Source organism: Dendrobates tinctorius, unplaced genomic scaffold, assembly GCF_039654945.1.
Source record: "Dendrobates tinctorius isolate UK_male_01 unplaced genomic scaffold, ASM3965494v1 ptg000093l, whole genome shotgun sequence".
Classification (NCBI taxonomy): Eukaryota; Metazoa; Chordata; class Amphibia; order Anura; family Dendrobatidae; genus Dendrobates; species Dendrobates tinctorius.
In genome coordinates, this window is record NW_027361761.1 from 26,538,647 (window position 1) to 26,551,929 (window position 13,283).

The window sequence follows — 13,283 nt, forward strand, 5'->3', positions numbered from 1 at the left end:
TTGGCTGAACCCGCCAGACATCCATGGGTTCGCCCATCATTATTACTGATATAACAAAGGGTAAAAGCCCTTCACATTACCTGGTTCATGCAAAGACTGCTCCCTGCAGTTCAGTTTCTGTGCAGGGCTAGCAGATACCAAAACCTGTCCACATCTCTCAATAGGATTTAAAACCAAACAGGCAAAGTGTATAATTATAGCCTTGTGAAACCAGCATGATGACAATTGCACTTAGGACCAGCTGTAATCTTTTAATACAGAAGTCAATACAAAATAATAAGTGACATGCAAGATTTGGAGCTCACCACATCTTTACCTCATAAGATGTAAATTATTTCAACTTCAAATCCCAAATCATGGTTGGCGTTGTCTGCCAAAAATCAGCAGTAGGTCACTGGAGCTAGAAATGGCTTCATCAGAGTCCATCATTGGCGATGTCTCAATGTCCCTTCAGCTTTCAACAATATATTCCGCTTCTCCTTTGATGATTATGAATTCGCTCTCCTAATGTTTCATGTCAATGTTATATGCAACAATATCTTGGGAGTGTTCAGGTACCTTGTGTTCCCCACATGAAAAAAAATCAAGATAGGAGTCCAGCGAATATAGTCATGAACTGACGGACTCTTCAGATAGCAGGCCATTAGATAATTCTTGAGCATAATTGGAAAATTTGGTACAGAGTCCTTGAGGTGCAGCGTGCTATTCAAAATGTTGCCAGTAGATACATTTTTTGGGCCACACATTAATGCTTTGTCTTAAGATTAGAACTTCATGGTGTGAGAATAGATAGAACTCTTGGGACATGAAGAGAATGATGGGTGACATTGATGGTACCAATAGTATGTGTCAACCTGAAATCACTCAGTTTAATGTTGAAGCAGTATTTGTCCATGAGCAGCACGTTGTCTGGTCAACTGTAATGCACGCTTCACCACCTCTTCTGGAATTCCAACCTGGAAAAGTAGAGAAAGCCATCAGATACAAGCTCACTTTACTAGAAAACATGTGTATTAGTTAAGGAAAAAGAAACAAGATTGGTATTATAGCTCCATCACTAAATTGATGTCGGTAATAAAGTATATGTTCCCTGTGTGTAGTAAAAATAGAATTAGTCTTACCGGTAATTCGGTTTTAGGGATGGGTGAATCCTGAAATATTCGGAATCGCTAGGCTGTAACGAGTCTGACTTGGAAACTCGCTATTCGTTGCAAGTCTAGCGAGTCCAATGTTAATGAATGGGGATGCGAGTTTTGCAGCGATTCCTGTGCTGGGGAGGTTTTTGCAGAGTTTCTTAGCGATTTGGTGTCAGCAGCTGGACACAAAATCGCTAAGAAACTAGGATTGCTTGTATGAAACTGTTAAAAAACTAGCTAGGAGTTCTCTCAGCGATTCCTGTGCTGGGGAGGAGGAGAAAGAGAGAGAAAGAGAGAGAAAGAGAGAGAAAGAGAGAGAAAGAGAGAGAAAGAGAGAGAAAGAGAGAGAAAGAGAGAGAAAGAGAGAGAAAGAGAGAGAAAGAGAGAGAAAGAGAGAGAAAGAGAGAGAAAGAGAGAGAAAGAGAGAGAAAGAGAGAGAAAGAGAGAGAAAGAGAGAGAAAGAGAGAGAAAGAGAGAGAGAAAGAGAGAAAGAGAAAGAAAGAGAAAAAGAGAGAGAGAAAGAGAAAAAGAGAGAGAGAAAGAGAAAAAGAGAGAGAGAAAGAGAAAAAGAGAGAGAGAAAGAGAGAAAGAGAGAAAGAGAGAAAGAGAGAAAGAGAGAAAGAGAGAAAGAGAGAAAGAGAGAAAGAGAGAAAGAGAGAAAGAGAGAAAGAGAGAAAGAGAGAGAGAAAGAGAGAAAGAGAGATCCTAGCTAGTTTTTTCACAGTTTAATACAAGCAATCCTAGTTTCTTAGCGATTTTGTGTCCAGCTGCTGACACAAAATCGCTAAGAAACTCTGCAACAACTAGGATTGCCATTCATTTGCATTGGACTCGTTACTGTGCGAGTAATCGCTTGGAAACTCGCAGAGTACCGACTCCTGCGAGTCCCCTACTACTCGCAGAGTAACGAGTCCTAACGAGTAGATTCGCCCATCCCTATTCGGTTTCTAGGAACCTTCCACGACAGCCATATCGGAGGATGTCTACCTGCCCTAATGGGGGACAGGAAATGCACAAGAGGTTAAATAACCCTCCCCTTTCTGCTACCTCCAGTGTTTTTTCTGTACACTAGCAAGTATAGTTATCACCAAAGAGCAGGAATCGTCCAGTAAGCATCAGATAGGGAGGGAAATTAATGCTGTCGTGGAAGGTTCCTAGAAACCGAATTACCGGTAAGACTAATTCTATTTTCTCTAGTCACCTTCCACGACTGTCATATCGGAGGAAAACCAACAACTAATTTCTTAGGGAGGGACAACAGCCTGCAGAACACATCTGCCAAACGATAAATCCCTGTTGAAATTTAGTCTATAATGTCTGGTGAATGTATGGACAGACGACCATGTGGCGGCTCTGCATATCTGCTCAGAAGATGCGTTCCCTCTTTCTGCCCACGATGTTGATACTGAACGAGTAGAGTGGGCTTTTAGAGACGTAGGAGGAGGAACATTCTGTGCCGCGTAGGTGAGGCTGACAGCTTGTTTGATCCAATTCGCGATTGTATTTTTTGCCGCCTTTTTGCCTTTATTCCGACCGGAAATTTGAATGAATGAATTCTGGTCAATCCATCAACTCTGTCTGCTGGAGGTAGAAGAGAACTACTCTACGGACATCGAGGGTGTGAAAGGCTTCTTTCATGTTGGATGGGTTTGCACAGAAGGAAGGCAATACAATATCTTGGAACCTATGGAAGTTCGAGACTACCTTAGGCCTAAAGGAGGGATCTAACCTCAGGTTGATGCTATCCTCCGTGATGGTTAAATATGGCTATTGTATTGAAAGGACCTGTAATTCCCCTATGCGCCTTACGGTAGTAATTGCCACCAGGAACACAGTTTTTAGCATTAAGTTTTTCAGAGTCGTGGAAGACAGTGGATCAAATGGCTCCCTGGTCAAGCCCCTGAGAACTAGGTTCAAGTCCCAGGGGGGGGACCTGACTACGGAGTCTGGGATGGATCCTAGATGCTGAGGTTATGAATCGCTTGATCCATCGATGGTTTGCTAGATCTTGGTCATAGAATGAACTAAGGGCTAACACCTGAACCTTTAAAAGGTACTAGGTGTGAGCCCCAGATCTAGGCTGTATTGAAGAAACTAAGATCTGTGCGATATTAGGATGGAAGGGATCTGGAGCATTTGTGAAACACCAAAATGAGAATTTCTTCCAAACCTTCCCGTAAATGGCATTAGTCACTGGTTTCCTACTCTTCTGTATAGTTTGGATTACTTTTTCAGATAGGCCTTTAGCCCTTAAAATCCCAGCTTCAGTAGCCAGGCCGCAAGGTTCATTTTGTGCGGGTCTGGGTGCAGTAGAGGGCCCTAGTGAAGGAGATTGGCCCTCTGGGGCAGAAGTATTGGACCTTCCTGAGCCATGTTTCATAGGGCTCCATATCAACTTCTCCCTGGCCACAAGGGAGCTACTAGGATTGTAGTGAATTGCTCTGCCTATATCTTCTGCAGTGTTCTCGCTATCATGGGAATTGGAGGGAAGGCGTAAGCCAGATCGAACTGCCACGGATGGGAGAAGGCATCTACTTCCAACACTCCATCTGTGGGACTGAGGGAAAAAACACGTTTCCACCTTTGTGCTTTCACCGCTGGCAAAAAGGTCCACATTGGGATTTCCCCACCTTGACACCAGAGACAAAAAAAAAATAAAATAAAAAAACCCACTGTCTGGTCTAGGCTCCATTCCCCAGGATGAACATCCTTCCTGCTGAGGAAGTCTGCCTCCACGTTGTCCAATGCCCTTAGATGTACTGCTGATATGGACAGCAGATGTTTCTCTGTCCAAGAAAAAAAATTCTTGCAGCCACCAATTTTAGGTTGAAGAATTTCGTGCCTCCTTGGTGACGGATGTAGGACACTGTAGTCATATTGTCTGAGTAGATATGTACATGATGGTTCTGGATAAGGGTTGACGGTGCCTTCAACGCTGCTTCTATAGCTTTCAGGTCTCTCACATTTGAGGAGCTGACTCTGATGTCTGGGGGCCATATCCCCTGGAAGTGTTATTTCTCCACTATAGCACCCCAGCCTCTCTGGTGACGATTTTCAGGGGGACACCCCGCTGGAGATTCTGGTAGTTCAGCCACCATAGGAGGGACGCCTTCAAATGACCTGGAAGAGGGGTTCTCTTGGTCAGTGTATTCCGACATTTCTTTGAGCATCGGAGTACATAGGACTGAAGGATCCGAGTATGGGCTTGAGCCCAGGAGACGGCTTGGATGCATGCTGTAAGTGAACCTAGGATGGACATTGAGTCTCTCAGGGTTGGTGCCCTCTGGTCTCTGAACGAGGTCAAGCTGTCGTTCCCTGGGGAGAAAAGATGTTCACTTTTCTGAGTCCAGGAGTATCCCCAAGAACTTTTTCCTTGCAGAGGGATGAAGGTCTGATTTTTCCAGGTTGGGAATCCAGCCCAAGAACTGTAAAAGTTCCAGAGATTTCTCTACATCCTGGTTCAGGCGAGATATGGATGGAGTTACTATTAGAAGGTCATCTAGGTATTGGACAATGCAGATCCCCTGCTGGCGAATGAAAATCATTGCTTCTGCCATCACCTTGGTAAACACTCGAGGGGCTGATGACACCCCGAACGGCAGGACATTGAACTGGTAGTGGTTGACCAGGGACACCGCAAACCTGAGGAATCTCCTGTGGTCTGGATGAATAGGGACATGATCGTAAGCGTCTTTCAGGTCTATAGTGGCCATTACCCAATTTTGCCCTATGAGGGGGATTGCGGATTTGACCAACTCCATCTTGAATCATCTGTACTTCACCACTTAGTTCAAGGGCTTTAGGTTTATTATATCCCTGTGCTTCCATGGGGGTTTTACAATAACGAAGAGGCGAGAGTAGTGCCCTCTGCCTATCTCCTGTTGTGGAACTGGGGAGATCGCTCTTGCTTGCAGAAGTGTTTTTATGTCTGACAGCAAGGATCTTTGGAGGTACGCCTGTAGGGAGGTTATTCTCAGGCATTGAGGGGGAGGACTCTCGAATTCCAATCTCAGTCCATCGCGAATGGTGCGAAGAACCCATTGGTTTGAGGTTATGGACTGCCATTGATAAATGAAATTCAAGAGTACCAGAATACTTTCATTGTTTGTCAGTAGGGTTTTGTTTTGTTGGGGGGGGGGGGGCCCCTTACCTCCTTTCGGATAACTCCACCTGCCCGTTTTGCCCTTCCCTTTGAATCTCTCTGGGAGGGCTGATCACGGGGGGGGGGGAGAAGCAAAAAAAATCGTTTCCTAGCCTTCTTTTGTTCTGGAAGAGATTACTTCTTATCCATGGCTTTCTCCAGGATGTCATCCAGAGCTGGACCAAATACATAATTCCCCTGGAAGGGAATCGCACAGAGCTTTGTTTTTGACGTAAAGTCTCCTCCCCAAGATTTCAGCCACAGTGTTCTTCTGGCTGAGTTGGAGAGAACCACAGACTTTACTGCTACTCGTATGGATTCAGCAGAAGCATCAGCTAGGAACCCTGTTGCTTTTTGTAATGGGGAAGAGAGTCAAGGATTTCTTCCCTGGAGGTCCCTTGAGTGAGGTGGTCTTCCAACGTATGCAGCCAGCGAAATAGGGACCTGGCTACACACGTAGAGGCTATATTGGCCTTAAGCAGGGTTGTGGAGGCATCCTAGGATTTCCTGAGCAGGCTCTCTGTTTTCCGATCCATGGGATCCTGGAGCCGAGATGAATCTTCGAATGGAAGAGCCATTCTTAGTCACCCTGAACACCTGCACATCCACTTTAGGGACCTCCCACAGGGAGCAATCTCCCTCTAAGGGAAACCGATTCCTCAGATCTGAGGGGACACCAAGCCCTTTCTCGGGAAGGGCCCATTCCTGCATAACCAGGTTTCGGATGTTTTGGTGAATGGGAAACCCCCTTTAGGTCTTTGGGCTTCAGTCCCCAAAACATTTCATCCTGAATAGAGCATTCCACTTCTGCCTCCTCCAATCCCATAGTGCCCCTTACCATACTAACTAAATCCCCCATGTCCTCAGATGATTGGTAGTATTTTTTGTTATAGGGTTTGGGGGCGGAAGTGGAACTCTCATTTTCCCATGCATCTTCTGAGTTAGAGGTATCAATTTCGCCCGAGTCCGATTCCACAGGGGCCGCTTTCCTTTTCCTACTCCACACTGATGAGGGGCAATACCCCGAAACAGCTGTATGTGGATGGATACCATGTTTTGGCATAGGTGGTTTCCTTTATTGGAGGCTGCCCTTCCCGTGGTTGTTCCTTCCCGGGCAAAGACCTGGCTGGTCATTGCTTGCGTTGAGAAATGCGTGATGGTGTCTCCGCGGCTTCTGTTTTGCATGTTTTACATATTTCCCATAAGGGATGGGGGCAGTGCTCTAGAATCACTGCGTTGAGAAACACGTGATGGTGTCTCCGCAGTGTCGAATGTTGATCTCCATGAGTTCATTCATCCTCCTCTTCATAGTCTTTTTACTAGGCATTGCTCCTACCAGCCAGTTTCCTACTCCACACTGATGAGGGGCAATACCCCGAAACAGCTGTATGTGGATGGATACCATGTTTTGGCATAGGTGGTTTCCTTTATTGGAGGCTGCCCTTCCCGTGGTTGTTCCTTCCCAGGCAAAGACCTGGCTGGTCATTGCTTGCGTTGAGAAACACGTGATGGTGTCTCCGCGGCTTCTGTTTTGCATGTTTTCCATTTCCTAGCAGGCAGGGGCTGCAGCGTCAGGGTCTGGGCAACAGTAATCATAGAAGTTTGGACTTCTTGGTTGATAAGGGTTTTTATACAGTCCAGTAGGGAGGGCTGCTCTGCACGTATTACGCCATCCGTGTAGGGCTGACATAGCTTCTTCCTATATGCCGAGGGAATTTTGGTACCACACACACACACACACACACACACACACACACACACACACACACACACACACACCTGCGGCTTGGTTTCTTTATAGGGTCAAGGGCCTTGTCTCCCTAAAACAGAGAGACAAGGCATACTAAGTCACCTCAGGGACCACTTGGACAGAATAAAGGGGGACCCAACCCGCTACTTACAGTAGGAGAGTGAACGCTGGGCGCTGCAGAAGCAGATCGTGAGGGCTTATCGCCGTCCATTGGCAGTCTGTCACAGTCACCAGTACAGAAATGGCCTTACCTGAATGCACCTAGACCAGGGTTTTAATAGCCGAGGTCCACCAGCATGTTCCGTGCTCCTCCTCCCCTGGTCCACAGGTGGGGGTCTGTTATGAACGAGTCACCGTAGGAGGCAAAAACCGAAATGCTAGCCAAGTCCAGAAAATCAGAGAAGTTGGCAGCTATCGGATTGCAGACCCCTGAACCTATCAACAACTAGCAGTAGCCATGGGGGGGTTCCTACGGTGCCCTAGACCCCTCGATCACAGCCGGAGAACTACACAGCCTAAAGACAGAAAGGGAAATCTAAACTGCCCCAGAGCAGACCCCAAAGCAATAGGCAGCCCCCAACATATAATGACGGTGAAGCAAGAAGAAAAAACACTAACACAGATAGAAAGATAGACTGAGCAAATGATGGGGCCCAAGCTAACTCGATAGGACAGGATTGAAAAGCTGCTGTCTGCAATCCGCCAAAAAGCCTATCAACACAAGAGCCAACAGACTGACAGGGAAAAAGGCCCTGAAAACGCTAGGCTTCAAAAAGACTGTCAGTACTCAGGTATTTTCTTTAGACAGAGCAAAAAGACACAAAGGAATTCAGCTCACGCCAGCAGGGAATGGCAGAATCCAGAAAAGCAAGGCAAAATAAAGCCAAAACACAAATGCAAAAAGCAAGGCAGAAAACTTAGCTTTTGAGGAGCAGGAATCAGACTGGTCTCCTAGAATCCCTCAGAGAAATCACCAGCGAGGCAGAAGGGCGTCGGCTGCCTTATATCCAGTCAGCAACTCCCGTCACCCAGTCATCCTCCACCAGCTCAGGTGTTTGGCAATCAGCCTCACTACCTTCCTTCACCAGAAGAGGGAGTTCATCAGACCTCAATGGTGAAGGGGAAAATTAACTCACAACAGGAGTCATTGTAATCACCCCTCCTTGTAGCTGATTCTGCAGCGGCCATACCGTTCCCCCACCCCGTCTGGGGTTGCTGGCTCCACCCCCATGACTTGGTCCAGCCTCTTGTTGAGCGGCCAGTTGGTGAGACGCTGGGGGTCAGTAGAGCCACTGACGGGGGCCCGAGATGCTAATAGCGGCCCAGTCATACCGGTCGCATCAGTGTTCCATCCGGGAACGCAGGAGGGAGGCCAAACCGGAAGTTCAGCGCCGGTCCTTCCGTCACTTCCGGTGCACGCGTGCGCCTGCCGCATGGGGAGGAGGATGCTGGGGAGCTCACAGAGGACCCCGGCCGCACATCACCGCCTCGCTTAACCCCACAAAGGGGCGCAGGAGTGGCGGACAGGGGTCCCGAGTCTCGCCGAAGCAGAGACGGGAGCAGCAATCACATGGAGGAGAGCAGAGCCCCCGACCGTCAGCCTCCCAGCTTCAGGTAACCAACATAGTGCATCCGGTCGCCTGCCACAGCAGCACTATCAAACCTCTTCATGCCCCATAGGGGACAGGAAAAACACTTAAGGTAGCAGGAAAGGGAGGGGTTTTTTTTTTACCTCTTGTGCATTTCCTGTCCCCCATTAGGGTGGGGAGACATCCTGATATGGCTGTCGTGGACAGTGACTAGAGAAATAAGTATTGTAGGCAGTGTAATTCCCGTCAATACTCTGACCCTTCACCTCCTCCATCTTGTGACTACAGCTCTGACTGATGGAAATCACTGCTAATTATTACGATATCTCTTGAGCCAAGTCTGAGAGCCTCGTTCTGAGTGTCCTAAACTTACACAGAGAAGTGGCTTCTGGCCTGCCCAGAAAACAGTAGCGATCAAGAAAGACACAACCTTGGTCATGTGGTGCAGAAGAGGACTGTGGCGCCCTGTGTCTTTACCACCACAAAAAGGGTTAAATATGTACTGTTTTTCATGTGTTTTGTGAGCAATGAGAGTGATGCTTTCACCGCTAGAGACCACAACACACAATGTACCTCAATCTCTTACTTGTCTGAAGCTTAGAGCTTTGCATACATACCCTAATTGGGAGGGGGAGGAGTCGAGTTTTTGTTTTCATTGGAGAAGGTGGAGAAGATGAAGAATGCTCCTGGAAGCCATGACATGCGCTTCCTCCAGGAGCAAAGCTAAGAAGAATCAGGGAGTCAGCCCCTAGGCATTCCATGCTTTCAGAGCAGGGTGGTAAGCTGAGAGACTGTGTGGGTTTATACAACCAAAAGCAGAGTGTTGTCCGCAGGAAGGCTGCAGCAAACAAGGATCAGTGAAGGATTGTGCAAGAAGGAACTTGAGCTTCACACAGGATCCAAGCTGTGTTGCCAGGGGAGGAATACACAGTGAGTAGTGGCTATACTGGAAGATCTAGACTCTGGGAAGCCTTGGTCCCAGAAGGGATTAGAATAGCAGGAAGCTTACACCGAGTCACAGAAGAGTGAAGGATAACTCCCATTCTGCAGAGCAGACTGTAACCTGGTGAGAGTTGTAATATCTCCTCTGAACTGCACCTGAACTACAGTAAGGCTATGTGCACACCTAACGGAACTCTCACGGAAATTACCGCGAGAATTCCGGAATTCCATTCCGGAAAAAAAAAAAAAAAAAAAAAAGGGTGTTATTCTTACCTTCCGACGTCCCGCGCAGCCGTTCCCAGTAATCCTTTGTGAAAATGCCCGCGATGGCGTCTGTTCTTGCGGGATCACGACGTCTCGCGGTAATTCGTAATGACGTCGCACGAATGACCGCAAGACTTCACGATCCCGCGAGAACAGACACCATGGCGGGCATTTTCGCAAAGGATTACTGGGAACGAGAGTGTGGAGAGAGGCAGGAAGGCTGCGCGGGACGTCGGAGGGTGAGAATAACAATATTTTTTATTTTAAATTCTATTTTTTACAGGGATATGGTACCCAGAGCCCGGAGGACAGTCTCCTCTCCTCCAGACCGTGGGTACCATCCGCAATTGTTCTGCTTACTTTCCACATGGTGTACACAGCCACATGCGGGAAGTAAGCGGAACAATACATTCCTATGGGTGCGGGATCGCCGCGATTCCGCAAAATTAATGAGCATGCTGCGTTTTTTACCGCGAAGCGATTCCGCCGCGGTAAGAACCGCAGCATTAGCACAGCATTGCGGAATCCCATAGGAATGCATGGGATGCTTATTTTTCGCGTTTTCGCGGCAAAATCGGGAGGTTAAAACCGTCGCGGAAACGCAAAAAAAAGCCACGTGTGAACTCAGCCTAAATGATAAAGTGACTTTCCTTGTCTCCTGCCTTATTACTCCGTGCCTTCACTTCCATCACAATCTCTGGGGGTCAGCCCTGGTTGGAGGGGGTATAACATCTGCACTGCCATCACCATCTACTCCCCCCAGGGATCAACTGCAGTGACAGCTATACTACAGTCGAACACTCCAACTGGCGTCACAAATCACTACATAAACTTTATCCCTAGTCAATACTCCCCTTTTACATGACTGCCTGGGGCCACGGACCGGGTCACTGCCATTGTGACACATCCCTTTAAGACGACTGGCCTGGTACAGAGTATCCCACGGCCTATGGGGTGCGTCAGGACCACAAAAGGCACTGGGAATAGCAGAAGATGGTGACTGGTAAATATTTTACTATGCAGAGAAATAAATAAAAATATATATATATATATATATACACACACACACACACACACACACACACACACATACATACATACACACCATTCCTGACTGCAGGTCTTCAGAGCCTCTGCCAAAAAAAAAAAAAAATATTACACCCAAAGTTTTATATAGTTAAACATATGGACCAATTCCTTGGTGAAGATGTCGTAACATTGCTTTTAAGGTTGTAGGAAGACTTTAACCACTTCACCAACAAGGGTGGTTTGCAAGTTCATGACCGGGCCAATTTTTACAATTCTGACCACTGTCCCTTTATGAGGCAATAACTCTGAAACGCTTCCATGGATCCCGGTGATTCTGACACGGTTTTCTCGTGACATATTGTACTTCATGTTAGTGGTAAAATTTCATTCAAATAACTTGCGTTTATTTGTGAAATAAATGGAAATTTGGCGAAAATTTTGAAAATTTCGCAATTTTCCAACTTTGAATTTTTATGCCCTTAAATCACAGAGATACGGCACACAAAAAACGTGATAAGTAACATTACATGTTTACTTTACATCAGCACAATTTTGTAACCAAAATTTTTTTTTGTTAGGAAGTTATAAGGGTTAAAAGTTGACCAGCGATTTCTCATTTTTGCAACACCATTTTATTTTTACAGACCACATCACATTTGAAGCCACTTTGAGGGATCTATATGATAGAAAATACCCAAAAGTGACACCATTCTAAAAACTGCACCCCTTAAGGTGCTCAAAACCACATTCAAGAAGTTTATTAAGTGCGTCACAGGAATTTTTTGAATATTTAAAAAAAAAAAAAAAAAAATTGAACATTTAACTTTTTTCCACAAAAATGATCTTTTCACCCCCAATTTTTATTTTCCCAAGGGTAACTGGAGAAATTGAACCAAAAGTTGTTGTCCAATTTGTCCTGAGTACACGGACACCCCATATGTGGGAGAAAACTACTGTATGGGCACACGTCGGGGCTCGGAAGGGAAGTAGTAACGTTTTGGAATGCAGACTTTGATGGAATGGTCTGCGGGTGTCATGTTGCCTTTGGAGAGCCCCTAATGTACCTAAACAGTAGAAACCCCCCACAAATGACCCCATTTTGAAAACTAGACCCCCCTATGGAACTTATCCAGATGTGTGTTGAGCACTTTGAACCCCCAAGGGCTTCACAGAAGTTTATAATGCCCGGGCATGAAAATAAAAAAATTGTATTTTTTCCACAAACATGATCAATTAGTCCACAATTTTTTTTATTTTCCCAAGGGTAACAGGAGAAAATGAAACCAAAAGTTGTTGGCCAATTTGTCCCGAGTACGCTGACACCCCATATGTGGGAGAAAACTACTGTATGGGCACACGTCGGGGCTCGGAAGGGAAGTAGTGATGTTTTGGAATGCAGACTTTGATGGAATGGTCTGCGGGTGTCATATGCGTTTGAGAGCCCCTGATGTACCTAAACTATTAAAACACCCCACAAGTGACCCCATTTTGGACACTAGACCCCCCACGGAACTTATCTAGATGTGTGATGAGCACTTTGAACCCCCAAGTGCTTCACAGAAGTTTATAACGCCCGGGCTGGAAAATAAAAAAATCATTTTTTTTCCACAAAAATGATATTTTTGCCTCCAATTTTTTATTTTCCTAAGGGTAACAGGAGAAATTGGACCCCAAAAGTTGTTTTTCAATTTGTCCTGAGTAGACTGATACCCTACATGTGGGGGTAAAACACTGTTTGGGCGCATGGCAGAGCTTGGAAGGGAAGGAGCACCATTTGACTTTTTCAACTCAGAATTGGCTGGAATTGAGATCAGACGCCATGTTGCATTTGGAGAGCACCTGATGTGCCCAAACAGTGGAAACCCCCAATTCTAACTCCAACCCTAACCCCAATCTCAGCCCTAATCCTAGCCGTAACCCTAAATGGGAAAATGGAAATAAATACATTTTCTCTTAATTTTATTATTTTTCCCTAACTAAGGGGTGATAACGGGGGGTTTGATTTACGATTTATGGCGGTTTTTATATTTGGCAGCTGTCGCACGCTAAAAGACGCTTTTTATTGTAAAAATAATTTTTGCATCACCACATATTGAGAGCTATAATTTTTCCGTATTTTGACCCACCGAGTCATGTGGGGTCTTATTTTTTGCGGGACGAGTTGATGTTTTTATAGGTACCATTTTCGGTCAACAAAATTTTTCGATCGCTTTTTATTCCGATTTTTGGGACGCAGAATGAACAAAAACCAGCGTTTCATGAATTTCTTTTGGGGGGGTGCGTTTACACCATTCTGCGTGCGGTAAAATTGATAAAGCGGTTTTATTCTTCGGGTCAGTACGGTTACAGCGATACCTCATTTAGGTTTTTTTTATGTTTTGTCGGTTTTATGCAATGAAAACTATTTTATATAAAAAATAATTATTTTTGCA

At 45.9% G+C, this 13,283-nt stretch overlaps 1 long non-coding RNA gene across 1 annotated transcript in view; it reads right to left on the bottom strand.

Moving 5' to 3' along the window:
- Positions 1-253: 253 nt before the first annotated feature.
- The window catches only part of LOC141098662 (uncharacterized), a 39,596-nt gene continuing 26,566 nt past the window's right edge, over positions 254-13,283 (bottom strand). The window contains exon 3 of the long non-coding RNA XR_012234308.1: positions 254-956. This is a non-coding gene — a long non-coding RNA (uncharacterized lncRNA). The remainder of the gene's footprint in view (positions 957-13,283) is intronic.